Genomic DNA, 22,188 nt, shown 5'->3' with positions numbered 1-22,188 from the left:
ATTTTAGGGTTTCCATTTTTCGTAGAATTTATGTTTTTGCACCATATTGTCATATTTTCCTGGAGGAACTCAAAGTGTACCATATTTTCATGACGCTCTTCGATTTTCGTAATCGCTAGGTTTTCCCCAGTATAAAGATTGGATCACCGTCTTCGACCAGAAGTCGCACAGACAGAACACTTAACATCTAGCATTAGCCAACGGACAGTACATTTACACTACACCCAGTAGTGGGCCATGTGGGGTTTTAATAAGTTACTAGGTGACTAGTGGAAATTTTATTGTCACTCATCACCACTGCACGAGCGCGTATCAGCTCAGCAAACAACACTCGTTGAATGTTGTTACTATGGCTAACCCCCGACACAACGAAAGAAATTGTGCCATACGTTGTCCTGGTTTTTCCTAAAATAAATGCGTTGCCGGAACCCGGAATGATGCAAAACAAAACAAATCATACGCGCACTATATTCTCCCGATGCGGCGTGCAGTTTATTCTGAAAGCAGTTGTGGACGATTGCCATGACAGTCGAATCTGCTACTGCCTGTCATCCGTAGAAATCAGTAGTAAATGTTGAGAAAGGACATTCGTCGCCCCACATTTTTGACGTAAACTACGTCTAAGGGGAAGACTCAGATACAGGGTGTAAAACCGAAATTTCCAAATTCGAGACCGTCACGAAATTAGGATAGATTTCAAACGCTAATAGCGTTCTTATCTTTCGATGGATTTTCGACATTTGCTTATCAATCGATTCAGAAACTCTCCAGCAATTTGCCAATTCTATTGATACTATTGATTATCAACGTTAAACTATTGAAAATGTTGTTTCTTTCCAAACCGGGTGAAAAATTCAATTCCGTTCATAAATCCCCAACACGGACATCAGATTGCAGTAAGGTACGGGCCTTTTGATCCGCTGCTTCGTTTTCCCTGTGTATAAAAAGCCCCGTGTTTCGCGTGCGCGCGCCATTTTCATTCTGGATGTCACGGCGAGCGGACCATGGCGTCCAGAAGCGGTGGTGGTGCGGATGAAATTTTTTCGGTCGGTGGTGGTGGCGGTCGTGGAAGCAGCAGCACATCATTTTCATCCGTGTCCCATCTTCGGTGGATCTGGCAATCGACGGCGTTCGTTGAGCCGAATCATCGGATGGCGGTCGCGCAGCCCAGTGGCTACTGATAAGGCACATAAGTGGCAATTAATCGGTTCTTTTCAGGACCATCATTATATTTGGGAGGAAGGTTAAGTTGAAATAATGTTCCTAAAGTGCAACCGTTAGGAAAACCGAACCGGAAAATTCTTCGGTGAAATTTTCTAGCGTAATTCGAAGTTGTATGATTTAAGTGATTGAGAATGTTGATATTAGACGAACTTTCTTCATAGAACAAAGCATAATTGTTTGGCATCGGTAGCGGAATCATAGCATTAGTGCCGGTCCGAGCATAGGCTGTCATCGGAAGATTGCTACAGCAATTTATTCACATTGTCGGCACAACATGAAATTTTCCCGCCAGACTAATTTTGTATTTTTCCTGTTGATTGAAAAAGAAATCGGTTCCGAGATGAACTTTATTCAAAGCGCAACGCTAACGTCGGTAGTTGAGTCCTAAGCAAGTAGCGGAAGGGGACCATGCAAATTGTTTCGTATTATAACTGAAAAAAATTGTATGGCGTCAGTATTGATGTTTGCTACAGATTTTTTGACGTAAACTTAGTCTAAGGGGAAGCCTCAGATACAGGGTTCTAAACGGAAATTTCCAAATTCGAGACTGTCACAAAAATTAGACATTTGCTTATCAATCGATTCGGAAACCCTTCAGCAATTTGCCAATTCTATTGATACTATTGATTATCATTAATGCTTAATTTTTTTGCAACACAAATATGATTTTGAAAAAGTATCACCGGCGAGTGCTTACTCGCAATCTACATGCTGATAGATTTACAGTTACATCAAACAACTGAAAACCGAAATACGCTACTCCAAAATTACGAGGTGACAATGTTAGAAAGAGACAAAAGATAGGAAAAATAACACGGTGTGTAGTGCCTCCCCGAGTCACCTTAAGGGAAGATCCTTTAATTACGTAACGCAAAAACTGGGCATTTTCAACCCCCCTCCCCCTATGTCACACTTTTTGTATGAAGCATCTAAAAATTATGTATGGGTCGTCACACGTCGCCCAATCTCCCCCTCCCCCTCTAAGCGTTACGTAATTTGTGGACGCTCCCAAGAGCCACTTTCATTGATGGTAGCCGATCGTTAGTACTTCATATCAAATATCATATCATATCATAGCATATAAAAGAATATTGTGGCAAGTTTCATAAAATTTGGTCAACAAAAACCCCCCTGACAATAATAGAACAAAACCTGCCAAAGCCGTCGTTCCTTCTACATCATACAAGAAAATTTAAACTGAGCGCTGCTAATGTTAATGACGACGACCGCGCGACCCACACCATCGCCGGGAATAAAATTTCCGGTAGGAGCTCCGCCGATGCCGAAGGTGGTACCACGGTCTGCTTTTCGCGACATCTCGAACGAAATGGCTCGCGCGCGCGGAAGAGCTGCTTTCTTGTAATTAATAAAGTTGAACCTGAAGCCACGCCTCTTTGGCGGGTGTGTGACGGTTACACAATATTTGCAGTCATACCGGACAACAAAGAGGCGGGACTAATGAGCCATCTTTATTGATTATAAGAAAACTGCCCTCCCGCGCGCGCGTGGCAGGACGCACCGAAGTACCACCCAGCAGCGAGGCTAGCAGGAGGCTATCAGCACGCCGCAGAGTCAGGGCCCTTGTTTCGCGTTTTGCATCGAGCGGACCTTTTTTTTTCGAGTACAGTTTTCGCGTATACTTTTCGTTCGGTGATCGCAGTCGGCTAGAAATGCCTCGCCGACGCAAGAAGGCAGATTCGCTGCCAATTGACACAACAACCAGCACTCCTGAAGTGTCTGTTGCTAAAAAGCAACGAAAGCGAGATGAAGATCTCATCCTGGAATCGATTCTCTCAAACAACCGGTACAGCACCGGCGGAACAGCGATTAATGACAGCGATGTGGGCGATTTTGGTGAAGATCCAAATGAGCAGCAGCCACAACAACTTCAGCGTGTGATCAGCACAAAAATCCCTCCACTGATGGTGAAGTTGGTCAGCTTAGCCAAGCTGCAAGCCATGATGAAAACCATCGACATCAAGGCAGTGTATAAGCTCTGTCGTATCGGCATCAAAGTAGTCATCTCCTCCAAAGAGGACTACCTGAAAGCAAAGTCGCTCTTGAGCAAGAAAAAGGTGGAATTTTTCACGTTTGACATGCCGTCGGAAAAGCCCTTCAAAGCGGTCATTCGTGGTCTGCCGGTTATGGATACCGACGAAGTGAAGGAGGACCTGGAACGTCGCTACAAGCTACATCCTCTGGCGGTGTTTCCAATGTCACGACACGACAAACAAAAGAGTACCGGGACTGCCTGTACCTGGTCCATTTCAAGAAAGGTACAGTGACTCTTGGTGGCCTGAAAGCTGCTAAAGTTATCCTCGACATTATCATCTCCTGGGAAGCGTACCGTGGCGCCAACAGGGACGTTACCCAATGCATGCGATGTTTGCATTTTGGTCATGGAGCAAGGAACTGTGGTGTGAAACCGCGTTGCAGCGTATGCACCCAGCAGCATGAAACGAAGGAATGCCCCATTGAAGAGGTGGCGGAAGTGAAGTGTGCAAATTGCGGTGGGGGTCACCGTGCGACCGATCGTTCATGTGCTAAACGTGAGGAGTACAAGCGCATTCGATCCCAAGCAGCAAGTCGGAATCAGCCTCGTCGTCGCCCCAACGGGGCTCCTTGCTTCAACATGGAAAATTTTCCAAGTATTTCTCCAAACTCGGCTCAGTCAATCGATCGCCTCCCTGCACCAAGTGCTCCTCCTCCAGGACTCTCCTACCGGGATCAACTACGTCAGGACCCAACTGCCCAACAATCCAAAACGTGGCACCGAAATCGTTCCCAACCAACGGATGGTGATGACCCTCTTCTCACCCCAGAGCAACTACTACCTATCTTCAGGGAAATGTGGTCTCAATTACAACAGTGTCATACGCGTGCTGACCAAATACTTTGTCTTGGAGAATTCATCATTCGCCATGGCTAACGGAGTGAACTTGCTTCTCTGGAACGCCCACGCCGTCAAAGACAAGACCGTGGAACTGCTTGACCTAGTAATGCGAGAGGATATAGATGTTATTGTGCTAACTGAGACACATCTTAAGCCTGGAATCAACTTGTCTCTTCCTGGCTATTCTATCGTGAGATTGGATCGGATGCTTGCCAAAGGAGGAGGGTAGCCATCGCGATCAAACAACCAATCAAATTCTCGGCACTACCACACTTTCGAACAACAATAATAGAAGCAATTGGAATCGAACTGGAAACAACTAATGGACCTCTCCTGGTGATTGCTGCTTACTGCCCACATCAGTGCTATGAAGGTCAAGGCAAGGCACGTCAATTTAAAACGACTTGGTGAAGCTGACTCGTCACAACAGAAAGTTCATCATGGCATGTGACCTAAATGCAAAGCATGAAGCATGGCTCAACCACCGACGCAACAAGAATGGCAATCTACTATTCGACGAGTCGCAATTAGGATATTTTACAGTCTATGCTCCGAAAGATCCAACGTACCTATCGCCGGCGGGTGTCCCGTCCTATCTGGATATCTTCTTGACGAACGTGAACGTACCATCACCGATGACAATCAACGACCTAAGCTCCGACCACTTCCCTGTTAGCATACGGGTTGGTGGCGAAACCGTGTGGACAGCGCCACACCAGGAAGGATTATCACCATGTCAACTGGATGGAGTTCCAACGTAGAGTCGACAGCCGAATCCAAACAGAATGGCCTCTGGAATCCAGGGACGACATCGACCGTGCGGTGGACAACCTGCAGCAAGCAATTACGACAGCGGAAGATGAATGCATCTCTAGAGTATCGATTGTAAGTAATCAGCTTCAACTAGACCCAGAAACGAAAAGTGTTATTAGAGCTAGGAACGTGCTTAGGCGCCAATTCCAACGTACAGAAGATTTGCCAATGAAGCATAAGATGAACTACATATCCAAAATAATTGCTTTCCATGTTCAGCAAATCAAAAACAAGTTCAACAAAGACATTTAAAAGATGAGCCCATTTGCAAAACCGTTTTGGATAGTAGTTGAGATCCTAATGACTAAAACACCCAGGACCTCCCCTCAATTTGAACGACAATCTACTAGTTTCTTCTAGCGAAAAGTCAAATACAATCGCGTCGCATTTTATGAAATCACACTTGTTAGGCAGCAACATGGATAGTCCTATGGAGCAGCCGGTCTCAGATACACTTTCCACCTTGCGCAATACCCCATGCTATGTCCCTGAAAATAAAAAGATCCAAGTTGAAGAAGTCACCGCCGCTCTCAAAGGTGCTAAAAGTATGAAAGCTCCAGGATTTGACTCAATATTCAACTTGGTTCTTAAAAACCTGAGTATAACCGCTCTGACCCAAATCACAAAAGTCTTCAACTGTTGTCTCAATCTCAACTATTTCCCATCCTGCTGGAAGGTGGCAAAGGTCGTTCCGATACTGAAACCTGGGAAAGATCCCAGCAGCCCCACCAGCTACAGACCTATCAGCCTTCTGTCGTCGCTTAGCAAGCTGTTAGAAAAGCTCATACTCAACCGTGTCCAAGACCATGTCCTAAATAATGATATATTGCTACAGGAACAATTCGGGTTTCGCAAGGGACACTCGACGTCTCATCAACTATATCGTGTAACCAACATAATCAAACGAAACAAATCAGTCGCAAAGTCCACTGTCATGGGTCTCCTTGACGTAGAGAAGGCCTTTGACAATGTGTGGCATGATGGGCTTGTATTTAAACTTTATCGTTATAATTTTCCGAACTATCTTATAAAAATAATACAAAACTACTTAAACGAAAGACAATTTCGGGTGTCCCTCTGTGGTGCGCTATCGGACAGCTTTCCGATCCCAGCTGGTGTACCGCAGGGTAGCTTGCTTGGCCCAATCCTGTACAGCATATATACTTCTGACGTCCCCCAGCTTCCAGAGGGCTGCTACTTGTCATTGTTTGCTGACGATACTGGCATAATGGTGAAGCATCGTATTACAAAATGTGCAGTACGGAAGCTCCAAGAGTGCCTAGACTCATTCCAACGTTACGCGTCACTGTGGAAAATAAAACTAAATGCAGCTAAGACCCAGGTTATAGTCTTCCCTACAATCGTTCCCCAAGGCTACTTCCCCCTGAAAATTGTAAAATAGTCATGGATGGTTCTCCACTTGAATGGTCTGCTGAAGTTGTGTATCTGGGACTTACGCTTGATAAGAAGCTTCTCTTTAGTTCTCATGTAGAGAAAACTAAAACGAAATGTAACAAATTAGTAAGAGCGCTTTACCCCCTTATCAATCGAAGGTCGAAACTTTGTTTGAAAAATAAATTAGCCATCTACAAACAAATCATAGCCCCGGTGATAGAATATGCAATGCCGGTATGGCAAACAACCGCAATGTGTCATAAAAAATCTCTTCAAGTTATACAAAACAAAGCTTTAAGAATGATTCTCAATGTGCCATTTAATGTTAGAAATACGGTGGTACATGAGCTAGCAGGTGTTCAGCCAATCGATCAAAAAATAGAAACAGTATTTCAGAAATTTAAGGAAAAGGGGTTACAATCAGAACATGTAATGATCAGAACACTATTCCAGCAAAATTAGGTTAAGTTAGTATTAAGATGTAGTTAGATAGTAGTTAGGAAAAATCCAAAAATCAATATTTGCAGTACAAGCAAAAATAATGTTTCTGGATCCTATGGAAATGAAAGCTAAACAATTTTTAGAAAAAGGTCAAAGCTGAAATGTCGAAGAACAACATCACTTAAAATGTAAATCATACAAAAATGTAAAAAGAACATGAAATAAAGTATATTGAACGTAAAAAAAAAAAAAAAAAAAAACGCGCGCGTGGCATTTCTGCACCTAAAAACTCATGGATGAGTTGAATCATCGTATGTTTTCTGTATGTATGTAGAATCACGAGCGCGCGTCAAACGGAGAAGCTGCAAAAATGTTTTCGCATGGATGACTATCTACCAAAATTATAAGTGTTTCTCTGAATCGTGCTCTCGTGATTCTACTACCGACGGAAAACAATCTGCCATCACCAAGCCATTAAGTTCTACTTTGATCAAAATTCATCTCGCCTCAAGTTGTGACATAAGAGCTACTTTCATTGATGGTAGCCAATCGTTAGTAGGGGAAATTACGGCTTTGGCAGGTTTTGTTCTATTATTGTCAGGGGGTTTTCCGTAACTAATTATGCTCATATTTGGCCTAAACATTCTTTGCATATCAAAGAATATTGTGGCCAAATTTCATAAAATTTGGTCATCAAAGCCCCCCCCCCCCCCCCCCCCCCTCCAAAATAATAGAACAAAACCTGCCAAAGCCGTCATTCCTCCTACATCATACAAGAATAATCAATAAAGTTGAACCTGTAGCCACGCCCCTTTGGTGAGTGTGTGACGATTACACAATATTTGCAGTCATACCGGACAACAAAGAGGCGGGACTAATGAGCCATCTTTATTGATTATAAGAAAACTGCTCTCACGCGCGCGCGTGGCCGCTCATTCCAGTTCGAGACAGCAACACGTACGGACGTGTTTTTTGCTCGCGCATTTTTTCGAAGTGTTTTTTTTTCTCGTTCTTTCGCTGTTTACGTTTTCGCTTGTCGCGTTGGCGTTATTTTCTCCCGGACCCGTCATGGGAGACTCGGTGGCCGATTCGGTCGCTGGAAAAGTGCCTAAGCGCACTGCTCTTGGAGGCGCGGGTAACCCCTCCAAGCAGCTTTTGCAGAGCAACGTGTTCTCGCCGTTGCCGCTTGATGACGCCGGCAATCCGCCGAAAAGAGGAAGAAGCAGCAATCGCAGCTGCCGCAGGTGCAACCGGAGCGGAAGGAAAAGTGCCCGCCCGTGTTTGTGAAGGGCGATCCGCCGGATTTACGCCCAAAATTCGCCAGCTGATCGCTAAGGGGCTGAAATGTACTTTTCGGCTCTGCAGCGAGGGCGTGAAAGTGATGCCGGCCAACAGGGACCATCATCAATCCGTCGTGGAGTTCCTCGAGGTCCACAAGTATGAGTACTACACTCATGACCATCCCGGCACGAAGCCGCTCAAGGCTTTGCTGCGAGGACTTCACGACATGAAGGAGGAAGAGCTCCAAGCAGAGCTTGAAAGTTGCGGACTGAAGCCAGTAGCCGTCCACAAGATCGCTCGTCACGACAAGGCGAGGAAATATCGCGACCAGCTTTACCTGATCCATCTGGAGCACGGCTCCACTACCTGGAAGGACCTGAAGCTGGTTGGCGTTATAAATTACACCGTCGTTGACTGGGAGCGATATCGGCCAGTGCACCGCGATGTCACGCAATGCACCAACTGCTTCAATTTCGGACACGGCACCAGAAACTGCCGCATGAAGCCGCGCTGCAACAAGTGTGGCGAACCCCATCCGACTGACGAGTGCGACAAAATGGAGGTGGCCGATCCCAAGTGCGCCAACTGTGGCGACAAACATCGGGCCACCACAAAGGGCTGCCCAAAGCGAGCCGAGTTCCTGGAAATCCGGAAGAAGGCTTCCACCAGGACCATTCCGAAGAAGAACCGTGTTCCTGTAATCAACGAGGTGAACTTTCCAGCTATCCCGGCTCCCCGTCGTGTGATTCCAATACTCCCACCACTACAGCCGCACAAGCGACTGGCAGCGGCAGCTGCATCGGTCCAAGCTCCAGCATCGTCGGCACCATCCACCAGCGAATGGCCCCGCTTCCTCCTCCTGGGTTCCGTCGGCAGTCGGAGAACGAAGCCGTCCCACCGGAAGAATCTGCCCCGCTGTACACTCCGGAGCAACTGATGCCGATCTTCGCGCTGCTCGCCACTCGACTGCGCGGCTGCAAAACCCGATTCGACCAGGTCTTCACACTTGGCATGTTCATCATTGAAAATGGCTGCTAGGGTGGGCCTGGTCAACTGGAACGCTTGCTCGCTAAAGAGCAAAACAATCGAGCTGAAGGATTTCCTTGAGGAGAAGGAAATAGACGTGGCGTTCATCACCGAAACGCACCTAAAACCGGAGGTGAACATCAACATCCCGGACTTCCGCATCGTGCGACTCGACCGGCCGACCAGGGGAGGTGGTGTGGCCATCGCTCTTCGCTACAACATCAACTGTCGTCTGCTTCCAAGCTTCCAGCTCAGTGTCATCGAGGCCATCGGTGTCGAAATCACCACTTCGGTCGGCACAATCGCGCTCATCGCGGCGTACTGTCCAACGCAAGCCAAAGCCGGCGATGGATCATCGGCTGCCCTTCGGAGGGACATCGTCAAGCTGACGCGGAGGCAAGGCCAGTATATCATTGCCGGCGACTTGAATGCCAAACATCAAGCCTGGGGCAACAGTCGCGGCAATCGAAACGGCACCATCTGGAGCAACGACATGGAGGAAGGCCACTACACGATCCTGAGCCCGGATTCCCCACTCGGCTGAGTCGGTCCGGTGCCCACGCAACGCTCGACCTCTACGTAACAAACCTGAGTGACCACGTCTCGCAGCCGGTTGTATACCAGGAGCTCAGTTCGGATCACTATCCGGTGGTGGCGGAACTGGGCTCCTCGGTCAATCGGCACCAGCAGTTACGGCGGAACTACCACCGAGTGAACTGGCAGCGTTTCCAGCAGTGCGTCGATAACACCGTCGACTACGAGGTGCGTCCGGAGACGCCGGAAAGTATCGACCGCCAGCTGTGCGCTATCGAGGAGGCGATCACGGCGGCCCGAGAGCAACACGTACCGACGGCTCGGCAGGTAAGCAACTCCTTAAACATCGATACACTCACCAAAGATTTGATTCGATTGCGGAATGTCACTCGCAGGCAGTTTCAGCGTACTGGACTGCCTGAGCTTAAGGCACGCTGCAATCGAATCACAAAAATTATCAAGGCCAGAATGGTGGACCTCAAAAATAACGACTTCTCGAATAAGATCCGCACTCTCCCAGATTATGCTAAGCCGTTCTGGAGAATGACCAAAATTCTAAAATCCAAGCCTCGGCCCATTCCACCTTTGATCCCACTAGACAATAATGGCTCTAAGGATCGCTTGATAACTCCTGCAGAGAAGGTCGCTGAAATAGGTCGTCACTTCGTCAGCTCACACAATCTTGGGCAGAACATCGTCAGTCCACACGAAGCAGCCGTCAACGAGCATGCTAACAATATCCATTTGATTCCCAACGACTTCTCGGAGGAGTTGGAGATCTCAGCTGACGAATTGACGGCCTATATCAAATCGTCGAAGAACATGAAGGCCCCAGGCTTCGACAGCATCCTGAATCTCGAGCTCAAACACATGAGTGCTCCGTTCTTCGAGCACCTCTCGCTGATCTTTAATCAGTGTCTCCGGCTTAGCTACTTCCCATCGTCCTGGAAGTCAGCGAAAGTCATCCCCATCCGGAAGCCTGGGAAGGATCCTTCCTCCCTAAAGTTATCTACCCATCAGCCTTCTCTCAGGGTTATCCAAGCTATTCGAAAAGCTATTCATCATCGGTTACTTGAGTCTGCCGAAAATCTCAACATCTTGCTCGAGGAACAGTTTGGTTTCCGACGCGGTCGGTCAATTGTACACCAACTGACCCGAGTTACCAACGTCCTCAGACGGAACAAGTTTGTCTCGAAAACATCCGCCATGGCCTTACTCGATGTCGAGAAGGCATTTGACAATGTATGGCATGATGGCCTGGTGTACAAACTACAACGCTACAATCTTCCCAGCTACCTGGTGAAAATCATCAACAATTACCTGTCGGCAAGGACATTCCGGGTCTCAATCAGCGGAGCGAGTTCCAATGCGCACAACATCGTCGCAGGCGTTCCCCAGGGCAGTATCCTCGGGCCCTGCTTTTCAATCTGTTCACCTCCGACATGCCAGAACCTCCAGAAGGCGGCATTCTGTCTCTGTTCGCAGATGACACATCCATCGTCTACAACGGTAGAGTGATCAGAGCGCTAGTGGCAAAACTCCAACGAGGCCTGGATGCCCTGACAGAGTACCTCACCAGCTGGAAGATCTGTATCAACGCGGCGAAGACCCAGGTCATCATTTTCCCCCACTCCAAATCCCCTAAACTTGTTCCGCCTGGGGACTGTAAAATCATCCTCAATGGCACGACTGTGGAATGGGCCAATGAGGCCGACTACCTTGGCTTGACCCTCGACAGCAAGCTTATTTTCAGGCAGCAGGTTGACAAAACGGTGACAAAGTGTAACCAAAGACTAATTAAGACGTCACTGTCGAGCTCTTCGGAGGGACCACTTCTAGTACTGCATTCGGTCCCTCGGTACCCAAGTTTGACAGTTATGATAAAACCCCACTTTTTATCTACCTTGATGAGTACTGTGAAGTAGTAACCAATAGTAACCAAACAAGCTTATGTACGGAATGTGAAATTCTTGTTTGTTTTCGTATGTCGGAGAAAATTTCCTTCAGTTTATTTTTACTTATTTCAATTTATTTGATATATTATTAATTTTTTAAGGAAATAGTGAGAAAATGTGCGTAGAGTGATTGTCCGCACGGAATATTCATTTGTGCATCAAATATTCAGATCGAATTTTACCAGACAACATTTTAGAAAAAATACCTTTCCTTTTTACGGCGATACATAATTCATGGGCATCATAAACATTTTTAGGGCTGATCTCTTCACCTCCGCTTAGGTCTTAAACCAAGTTAAGGCGTATGGGTAAGCAACGCTTAGGAGTTAAGCGGAGGTGAAGAAATTGGCCTTCAGTAATAATAATCATTATCGTTTTGTTCAAACTAAGGCCACGCTTGCCTCTACAGAATCTAATACGTCCGTGAACGCACGATACTAACCACGCAGGGTCTTGCTTGTTCGCATTTCGCCTTGGTCCCATTCGATCACTATCAAGAACCGCTAATAAATTAAACATTATTGTTCTGGTAATCATAATAAACTACAAATTTTCAACCATCTAAGACGAATTAAGTACTGTCCATTTAATTCCACCAGTTAATTTTCGTTATCTTTGCAGATACGTATTTCGACCACAACTGTGTGGTCGTCTTCAGTGTCTTGTACTTGACTCGACTATAGTCAAGTCGAGTCAAGTACAAGACACTGAAGACGACCACACAGTTGTGGTCGAAATACGTATCTGCAAAGATAACGAAAATTAACTGGTGGAATTAAATGGACAGTACTTAATTCGTCTTAGACGGTTGAATACATTCCACTAAAAGAGCTTAATATATTTTTCTACAAATTTTCATTACATTCCGATAAACTTACAATTCTTCTCTGCACGTCCATGTACAAGAATGGATTCATATTACTTCTACACAATTTCTAAAAATCAAAAACTTTTGAAATGCTCAAAGGATCATAATTAAAATAGATATAATAAACAAATTTGAAATTCAAAATCAAGATGTTTTGTACTTTGATGTTTCCTGGTTCAAGGTATTAGAGGTTCTCAATCGGAATCGGTCATATGAAGAAAACTCTTTAGCACTTCCGCTATCCATTAAATTCTTCATAGAATCCACGAGCCTCTCTAAAATTTGCATTTTGATTTTGATTGACTATCCGAACAGTCAAATATCTATCTCAGGAATAATTTTATTATTTTCTTCCAAAATTCTTCTATCTTTTCAATTCGGAAATTAGTCTAAATAGATATTAGTGAAACACGAGGAGAAAGGATCAATTCCAATCCTCTAAATCATCGAATAGAGCAGAATAGGTTGGTCGTGTTAATTTCCGACACCCCGAATCGTCGAATGAAACGATGATTATTCACAGTGTGATGAATGGGACATCTGATCACATATTTGATAAGCAGGAGTGACGACATTAACAGCTGTTCCCTGAAACTCTCGTAGTCGGTTGACCGACAAAATCATGGCTCGTGCAATGTAGCTTCCTTCCGTTTTGATCCGATTTACAAGATTCATCAATCCGTTCGAAAACACAACCATCGCATGTAATCATCTAAAAGTGAAAACCTTGCAGCAATAATTAGAAGCTTTACAATTTCGTTTGAAGTTTTTTTTGTCTTCATTTTTTCAGCCCTTGGCTGGCTCACCTCTTACGTTTGTAGTATTTTTGCTGGCAACAGTAAAATGAGGGATCGAAGGATCGGAACACTACGACTACTCTACAGCTGACCAGATCAACGTATTAATAGACGTAGTACGGGCAGGCAGTGCATCAAGAGACGTTCATCGAGTTCAAAATGACGGTACGAAGATTGTTTGACCATTTGGAAGCAGTTTTAATTCAAATAAAAATGGATTTTTGGAAGAATGGTGGGATTCGGAATTTCAATGAGAAATTCGTTCGATCTTCTAGAATAGAAATCTGCAAAGGAAATAAAGTATTGGGTTACGAGGAGGGGTCATTCACAACAGATATATACCGGTTAATTGCCTTTCGTTTAACACACATGTCATTTATTCGAAACTCTGGGACACGTGGTAATCCAAAACTGGAACAGAAGAAAATTTTATTATATTTTTGTGAAATCTTACAAAATGAACATTTCCCTCGACATTTTCATTTTTTCCAATGTTATAATTTACATAACAATCGAACAGTTGTCATAGAAACTCATTAAGGAGTACCAGTCGCTAAACTCAGTACATGAATCAAGGTGATTTCTAAATGTGGTTGTGTAGTTGTATGATCTAGTACTTGATGAGCACTGAAAAAACTGGCATTTGTATGGGACACGGTATACAGAAAACAAGGTAGGCTCGTTAGAAAAATGACACTTCGAATGTGACGCATGTTTTATCGCCACATGTTGGACTACAAAAGTAAGCATGCTGCGACCGTAGAGCATCGTCTCGGTCTAGCTTGTGCGAAGATAGCAGTGACGTCACATGTTTATATTCAAACTGAATGTTTACATACGTGATGAGCCTGCCTTGTTTTTTGTATGCCGTGTGTATGGGACATGCACGTCTTAATTAGTCTTTGGTGTAACGTCTTGTTGAAACTACTGTACCCTTTGATCAACCGCCGGTCGTCATTGTCCCTGAAAAATAAGCTTGCTGTCTACAAGCAAATCATCCTCCCTGTGATCGAATATGGCATGCCGGTCTGGGAGAGCTGCGCTAAAACCCACCACCTCAAACTTCAACGGGTCCAAAACAAATTCCTGAGGATGATCCTCAACACCCCTCCCAGGACAAGAACATCCGAGGTCCACCGTCTGGCCGGAATAAAAACCTTACATGAACGCTTTGGTGAGTGTAAAGAAAAGTTTAGGGTCCGTTGCTTGCATTCGGATCAGGGTGCAATTAGGGCGCTAGTTCCAATCTAGGTTATCAAATTTGTATTGTAAATATTTGTTGCAACTGCAACGAAAACAGAGACTGTTTTCCGGTTTCTTGAACGACGTTTATTGTGACGAACGCTAAAAAATCCCTATCAAGTAAAAGGGCATAGGGAGATTTTTGTAATTATGTTTAGCATACTAATTAGTTTTTCGTTTCTGTGTTTCGGTATCATTTTAGCGTGTGAAGTAAAGTATTGTCTTATAAACAGTAACATTTGTAGCAAATTTAGGTCGACTTACGTTTAGTGTCTCGTTTCAGTGTGTTCTTCGTTTAATCTCATTGATCGGTGGCGGTGGAAATGCTAGAAAGTTCAATTATTGGTTATGTTGCCATTCACAATAATGCATATGCATATTAATTTTACCTGTTTTTAACGTGTTTGTCTTATGTTTAACTGTTTTGCATGCCCCTTTTATGATTTCCGATAACAGCTGTATTATTTTAGTTTAGGATTAAGATATAATTAGGATAGGTGCATGATTTAACATTACATAATTAACTATTGCATGGACTAACCTTCGCATAGAAACGTACTAATATTTAGCTAAACCACTTTAATTCACGTTTTTGTTTTACTATGATTTACTAATCTACTAACACTACTAACGATTCAAATAGCAGCTAATTTAATTTTAGTTAGAAATTGGAACAATCAATTATGTTTATATTCGCCAACCACTTTTGCTATATCACGATTTCTTCTCCCTCAATCGTTGACGTTTCCCCACCTTCCTTACCTACTGTCATTCTGACAGTGATGTTGACGCGCAGCGGCGCGTTATTGTAGGAGCGCAGCAACGCTTCGGCGTAAATAAATGTAGTGTGATGTAAGGTGTGGTTCTAATGGTGATTGGATGTGGTGCGGCGCAACGAATGTTGCGACAATATTAGTGTACATAGTAGTTAGGTTATCAAATTCAAAATCAATCAATTCCTTATAAAGGATAAAATAGATATAATTATAAAAAATACTACCCCATTCTATAACAAAAACAAAATGTTCAAAATCAAAGTTGAAGGGCCCTTCGGTCAACCACTTGCCATGTAGAATTATTGTTAAAAGTCAAAAAAAATAAGAATAAAAATGAATTTATTGAAAAAAAAAAAATTCGCGCGCGTGGCCCATTCCAGTTCGAGACAGCAGCACGTACGGACGTGTTTTTTGTTCGCGCATTTTGACGTTAACTACGTCTAAGGAGAAGCCTCGGATATAGGGTGCAAAATGAAAATTTCCAAATTAGGGACCGTCACGAAATCATGTAAGATTTCAAACAGTAATGGCGACTTTATCTTTCGACGGATTTTCGAGATGTTGTTATTAATAGATTCGGAAACTTTCCACCAATTTGCTAATCGTATTAAAACTATTCATTATCAACGGCAAACTATTGAAAATGTTATTTCTTTCCAAACAGGGTGAAAAATTCAAAAATAATCAATCCCGTTCATAAATCCCCAACACGGACACCAGATTGCAGTAAGGTACGACCATTTTGATCCACTGCTTCGTTTTTCCTGTGTATAAAAAGCCCCGTGTTTCGCGTGCGCGCGTCATTTTCATTTTGGATTTCATGGAAAGCGGACCAAGGCGTCCAGAAGCGGTCCTAGCGACATCGGCTGTGGTGGTGCGGATGAAAATTTTTACGTTCGATAGTGGTGGCGGTCGTGGCAACAGCAGTACATCTTTACATCCGTGTTACAAGCAGCATTTTAGGATCTGGCAATTAACGGCGTGCGTAGAGCCGAATCATCAGATGGCTGTCGCGCAATCCAGTAGTTGTTGTTGCTGAGGCACATAATTGGGAATGAATCGGATCTTTTCAGAACCACCATTATGTTTGGGAGGAAGGTTAAGTTGAAATAATTTGTCTATAGTGCAACCGCTAGGAACTAGAAAATTTTTCAGTGAAATATTCTAGCGTGATTCTGAGCTCAATTATATGATGTTTGTCTAGCACTTAACTACTCTTCTTGCTGTGGAATTAATTTTGAACAATGATTCAGTAATTGATAAGTGATTGAGAAAGTTGATATAAGATAAACTTTTTTCATAGAACAAAGCATAATTGTTTGGTATCGGTAGCGGAATCATAGCATTACTGCCGGTCCGAGCGCGCGTCAGAAGGAGAAGCTGCAAATATGTATTCGCATGGATGGAAATATAACCTTAAACAAGTAGCAGGCTACCTACTAGAATTATAATCTTGATGGGAAATTTCACTTGACTGTTACTGCTATCCACGTGAATAATTATCGGCAGCGTCTTTTTATAACGAGCGCTTGTGATTCTTGTACCAATGGAAACAATCTGCCATCACCAAGCAATTAAGTTTTACTTTGAACAAAATTCATCTCGCCTCAAGTTGTGACTTAAGAGCTACTTCCTCTGATGGTAGCCATTCATTAGTACTTCAGACAAGAAAATTTAATCTGAGCGCGAACGACCGCATGAACCACACCATCGATGAGAATGAAATTTCCGGTAGCAGCTCCGCCGAAGCCGATGGTGGGACTAGGATCTGCTTTTCGCGACATCTCGAACGAAATGGCTCGCACGCGCGGAAGAGCTGATTTCTTGTAATCAATAAAGTTAAACCTGTAGTCACGCCCCTTTAGTGAGTGTGTGACGGGTACACAATATTTGCAGTCATACCGGATAACAAAGAGGCGGGACTAATGGGCCATCTTTATTGATTATAAGATAACTGCTCTCCCCCGCGCGCGTGGCATTTCATTTGAAATATCGCGGAGAGCGGTCCCAGCATCGGTAGAGATGTCGCAAACTAATCGATAACTTCGATTAATCGATTATTTGTTGTGATAATCGATTAGTTTTAAAAAATCGATTACTTCCCAACGATTAATCGATTCAATAATCGACAAGAATCGAGAGTAATCGATTAATCGGGATTTTACGACAACTATTAGATTGCGATTACTTCAATTAATCGATTAATTTTGATTCGATTACTACTCAACGATGAATCGATTCAAAAATCGTCAAGAATCGAGAGTAATCGATTAGTTACTAATCGATTAATCGAGATTTTACGACATCTCTAAGCATCGGCGGAGTTGCCGAGCAAATTTTATTCCAAATACATATGGTATATTGGAAAAATCGGTTCTTCTCATTCTATACAAAGGAAGATTGAGGCGAGGCGAACTTTTTTCAAAGTGCAAATTAACCGCTTGGAGACGCCATAAAGTTGCCTGGCGTCCGTAGCAGAACCACGAGCGCGCGTCGGAGGGAGATGCTACAAATATGTATTCGCATGGATGGCTTCAGTGGCAGTCAAGTTTAATTCTTTCAAGATTCTTATTTGGTTTTGTTATTCCAGCCTATGGCGTGGTCGTTAGTGATTCGAAATATCCATTATTGGGAATTAATCGGTTCTTCTCATGGACACCATTTTAAACATAGGAAGATTGAGGCGAGACGAATTTGTTCAAAGTACGACGTCGTAGCCGAATTACGTTGCCGTTCGTAGCAGAATAACGAGCGCGTATTGTAGATAGCTGCTGCAAATATGTATTCTTGCACTGGCACTAGATTCTTCATTTCACCAAACTGTTTTACGTAGTTTACGTCGGGCGGTCGTGTCTTGTACACAACCCTTATGAGTTTTTTCATAAAACAAAGAATAATTGTTTGGTATCGGTAGCGGAACCATAGCATTAGTGCCGGCCCGAGCACGCGTCAGAAGGAGAAGCTGCAAATATGTATTCGCATGGATGGAAATAAAACCTTAAACAAGTAGCAGGCTACCTACTAGAATTATAATCTTGATGGGAAATTTCACTTGACTGTTACTGCTATCCACGTGAATAATTATCGGCAGCGTCTTTTATAACGCGCGCTTGTGATTCTTGTACCGATGGAAACAATCTGCCATCACCAAGCAATTAAGTTTTACTTTGAACAAAATTCATCTCGCCTCAAGTTGTGACTTAAGAGCTACTTTCTCTGATGGTAGCCATTCATTAGTACTTCAGACAAGAAAATTTAATCTGAGCGCGAACGACCGCATGAACCACACCATCGATGAGAATGAAATTTCCGGTAGCAGCTCCGCCGAAGCCGATGGTGGGACTAGGATCTGCTTTTCGCGACATCTCGAACGAAATGGCTCGCACGCGCGGAAGAGCTGATTTCTTGTAATCAATAAAGTTAAACCTGTAGTCACGCCCCTTTAGTGAGTGTGTGACGGGTACACAATATTTGCAGTCATACCGGATAACAAAGAGGCGGGACTAATGGGCCATCTTTATTGATTATAAGAAAACTGCTCTCCCCCGCGCGCGTGGCATTTCATTTGAAATATCGCGGAGAGCGGTCCCAGCATCGGTAGAGATGTCGCAAATTAATCGATTACTTCGATTAATCGATTATTTGTTGTGATAATCGATTAATTTTTAAATCGATTACTTCCCAACGATTAATCGATTCAATAATCGACAAGAATCGAGAGTAATCGATTAATCGGGATTTTACGACAACTATTAGATTTCGATTACTTCAATTAATCGATTCATCTTTATGATAATCGATTAATTTTGATTCGATTACTACTCAACGATGAATCGATTCAATAATCGTCAAGAATCGAGAGTAATCGATTAGTTACTAATCGATTAATCGAGATTTTACGACATCTCTAAGCATCGGCGGAGTTGCCGAGCAAATTTTATTCCAAATACATATGGTATATTGGAAAAATCGGTTCTTCTCATTCTATACAAAGGAAGATTGAGGCGAGGCGAACTTTTTTCAAAGTGCAAATTAACCGCTTGGAGACGCCATAAAGTTGCCTGGCGTCCGTAGCAGAACCACGAGCGCGCGTCGGAGGGAGATGCTACAAATATGTATTCGCATGGATGGCTTCAGTGGCAGTCAAGTTTAATTCTTTCAAGATTCTTATTTGGTTTTGTTATTCCAGCCTATGGCGTGGGTCGTGTGGTCGTTAGTGATTCGAAATATGTATTATTGGGAATTAATCGATTCTACTCATGGACACCATTTTAATCATAAGAAGATTGAGGCGAGACGAATTTGTTCAAAGTACGACGTCGTAGCCGAATTACGTTGCCGTTCGTAGCAGAATAACGAGCGCGTATTGTAGATAGCTGCTGCAAATATGTATTCTTGCACTGGCACTAGATTCTTCATTTCACCAAACTGTTTTACGTAGTTTACGTCGGGCGGTCGTGTCTTGTACACAACCCTTATGATTTTTTCCGACGGCAGATGGAGACGGAGGAGATTCCGTACGATGCGGCTGCTTGCACGGAAAGTAAGCACAAGCGGAAGAAGACCGACCCGGTGGCTATCATCGATGGCAAGCAACTCAAACACCAACTGCTGAACAATAACACGTTCAGCACTCTAGCAAACGAAAACGAGGCCCATTCCTCCAAGTCGAAACCGGTCGTTTCGATTCCGGGAACACCCGGCGCGAAGAAGCAACCACCCCTGGTTGTGAAAAACGTGGATTTCACAACCCTAGCGGGTAAAATAGAATCGTGCGACGCTAAGCTCTCGTACAAAATCACCCGATTTGGTACGAAGATTCACTGTGCCTCCGATGACGACGTGACGAAGGTGCGTAAGGTACTCGAGCAGTGCGGCTTCGAATACTACACGCACGACAAGCCATCCGACCGACCCTACCGGGTTGTGCTTCGGGGACTACCGTTAGTGGCTCCGGAAGTGCTGCTACATCGGCTGAAATTGGAGCACAAACTTGATGCGCAGGCCGCGCACATTATCAAGCGGAAAGGCGAATGTGCAGCTCTAGACGAGGCCTTCTACTTGATTCACTTCGCGAAGGGGTCCACCACCTTGCTGAAGCTGCGCGAGATCAAGCAGATTGGCCAACTCATAGTGCGGTGGGAAGCCTACCGAAACAAGCGGGCCGATGTGACGCAGTGCATGAACTGCCTGTATCATGGCCACGGAACGCGGAACTGCCACCTGAAGAGCAGGTGCAACAACTGTGGGGAGAACCACAGCACGGAAAAGTGTCCGTCTAAAGAAGCCAGCACCAAGCGCTGCGCCAACTGTCGCGGCGCTCACCCAGCTACGGACCGTAGCTGTCCCAAGCGTGCCGAGTACCAGCACATACGGCAACAAACAACCACGAAGAACCACCCCGGCCAGAAGGTGGTTAACAAGCGAGCAGTTGCACCTGCTTCTACTCCGGACAACTTTCCAGCGTTACCGAATAAGCCGGTAGCAGCAGAAGAGCCGAAATTCGTGAACCCTCGAACCACGATCAACACCGGGACCATCCATCGTCACATCGATCCCCGCACCAGGGCAGGTGTGAATCAGAGTGCACCACCAGTCGATACCTCACCCGAGGTTGGCAAAGAGGAGCTCTACAGTTCAGCCGAGCTGTGGGCTATCTTTACAGAATTCCGCGGGAGAATGCTGCGGTGCAAGACCAAATCGGACCAGGTCGATGTCCTAGGCTATATGGTGTGCAAGTATGGGGTCAATTGAGCCCCACTGCATCCGCATCGCCAATTGGAACGCTCGCTCTGTAAGGGCGAAAAAGATTGAGTTGGGCAATTTCCTTGCCCAACAAAATATCGACGTAGAAGTGATCACTGAGACCCGGCTCAACCCATCAACTAACTTCTCGCTCCCAAATCACACCGTGATCAGGCTAGATCGGCCCAATTCATCTGGAGGCGGCGTGGCGGTACTTGTTAAGCAAGGCATCAGCTACCAAATACTTCCTCATCCGAAGTCAAGCGTCATCGAGGCAATTGGCGTGAAGATCCACGCCCTCCATGGAGACGTCCTATTGTTTGCTGTCTACATGCCCAGACAATGTTTGGACACCGATGGCACGTCGACACTCTTCGCTGAAGACCTGCAAAAGCTCTCCGCCAAACCAGGATTCGTGGTGGCTGGTGATCTGAACGCCCGGCATCCGCTCTGGCAAAATCACCGACACAACAGGAACGGTAACCTCCTCGCTGACCACCTCAGCTCAGCAACGTGTACTGTCCACTTCCCGGATGACCCCACGTTCCTTTCTCCAGCTGGACATACGTCTACTCTGGACGTGTTTCTGTCCGACCTGCCACTGAAGAAACCAATCACCCATCACGAACTGAGCTCCGACCATTACCCGGTGGTGTGCGAACTGGACTGTAAACCTACGGTCGCACCGCAGGCTATGAGACGAGATTACCATCGAGTCAACTTGGTGGCTTTCAGTCGCCTAGTGGACGCCCGTCTCCCTGAAAATGCGGACCTATCATCCATCGAGGCCATCGACAACCAACTTAATGTCTTTGAGGAGGCAATTCATGTCGCCGAAAACGCATGCATCCGTTGGGTACCCGTGAGACGGCAATTTACCCAGATTGACGCTTCCACTCAGCGGCTCATCCAGCAACGAAATGCCGTTCGTCGACAGTTCCAAAGAACCGGCTGCGAGCTCAAAAAGCTAGAGCTGTCGATTCTCAACAGGCAGATTGGGGATCGTATGACGACCATCCGAAACCAACAGTTCGGAAGCAGCATTTCCCGATTGAAAAACCACTCGAGGCCGTTCTGGAAGGTGGCCAAACTACTGAAGAAACGACCAACAGTTGTTCTACCTCTGAAGGATGACACCGGAGACATTCTGGTTTCTCCGTTAGAGAAGGCCAACGCCATCGCCAGCAAGCTCGTCGAG

The 22,188-nt window shown here is 44.9% G+C and overlaps 1 protein-coding gene and 1 long non-coding RNA gene across 2 annotated transcripts in view; one reads left to right on the top strand and one right to left on the bottom strand.

The window, feature by feature from the left end:
* LOC134214542 (uncharacterized) overlaps nucleotides 1-22,188 on the top strand; it is a 301,878-nt gene that overhangs the window by 195,252 nt on the left and 84,438 nt on the right. The window lies entirely within an intron of this gene.
* Nucleotides 14,511-15,293, bottom strand: LOC134214491 (uncharacterized). Its single transcript, XR_009979811.1, has 3 exons — nucleotides 15,011-15,293; nucleotides 14,859-14,925; nucleotides 14,511-14,795 (listed from the first exon to the last, which is right to left on the bottom strand). It is a non-coding gene; the product is annotated as an uncharacterized LOC134214491 (long non-coding RNA).

The sequence above is a fragment of the Armigeres subalbatus genome, chromosome 1 (genome assembly GCF_024139115.2).
Source record: "Armigeres subalbatus isolate Guangzhou_Male chromosome 1, GZ_Asu_2, whole genome shotgun sequence".
Taxonomy (NCBI): Eukaryota; Metazoa; Arthropoda; class Insecta; order Diptera; family Culicidae; genus Armigeres; species Armigeres subalbatus.
Note: the sequence above shows the minus strand (reverse complement) of the source record. Positions and strands in the feature narration are given on the sequence as shown.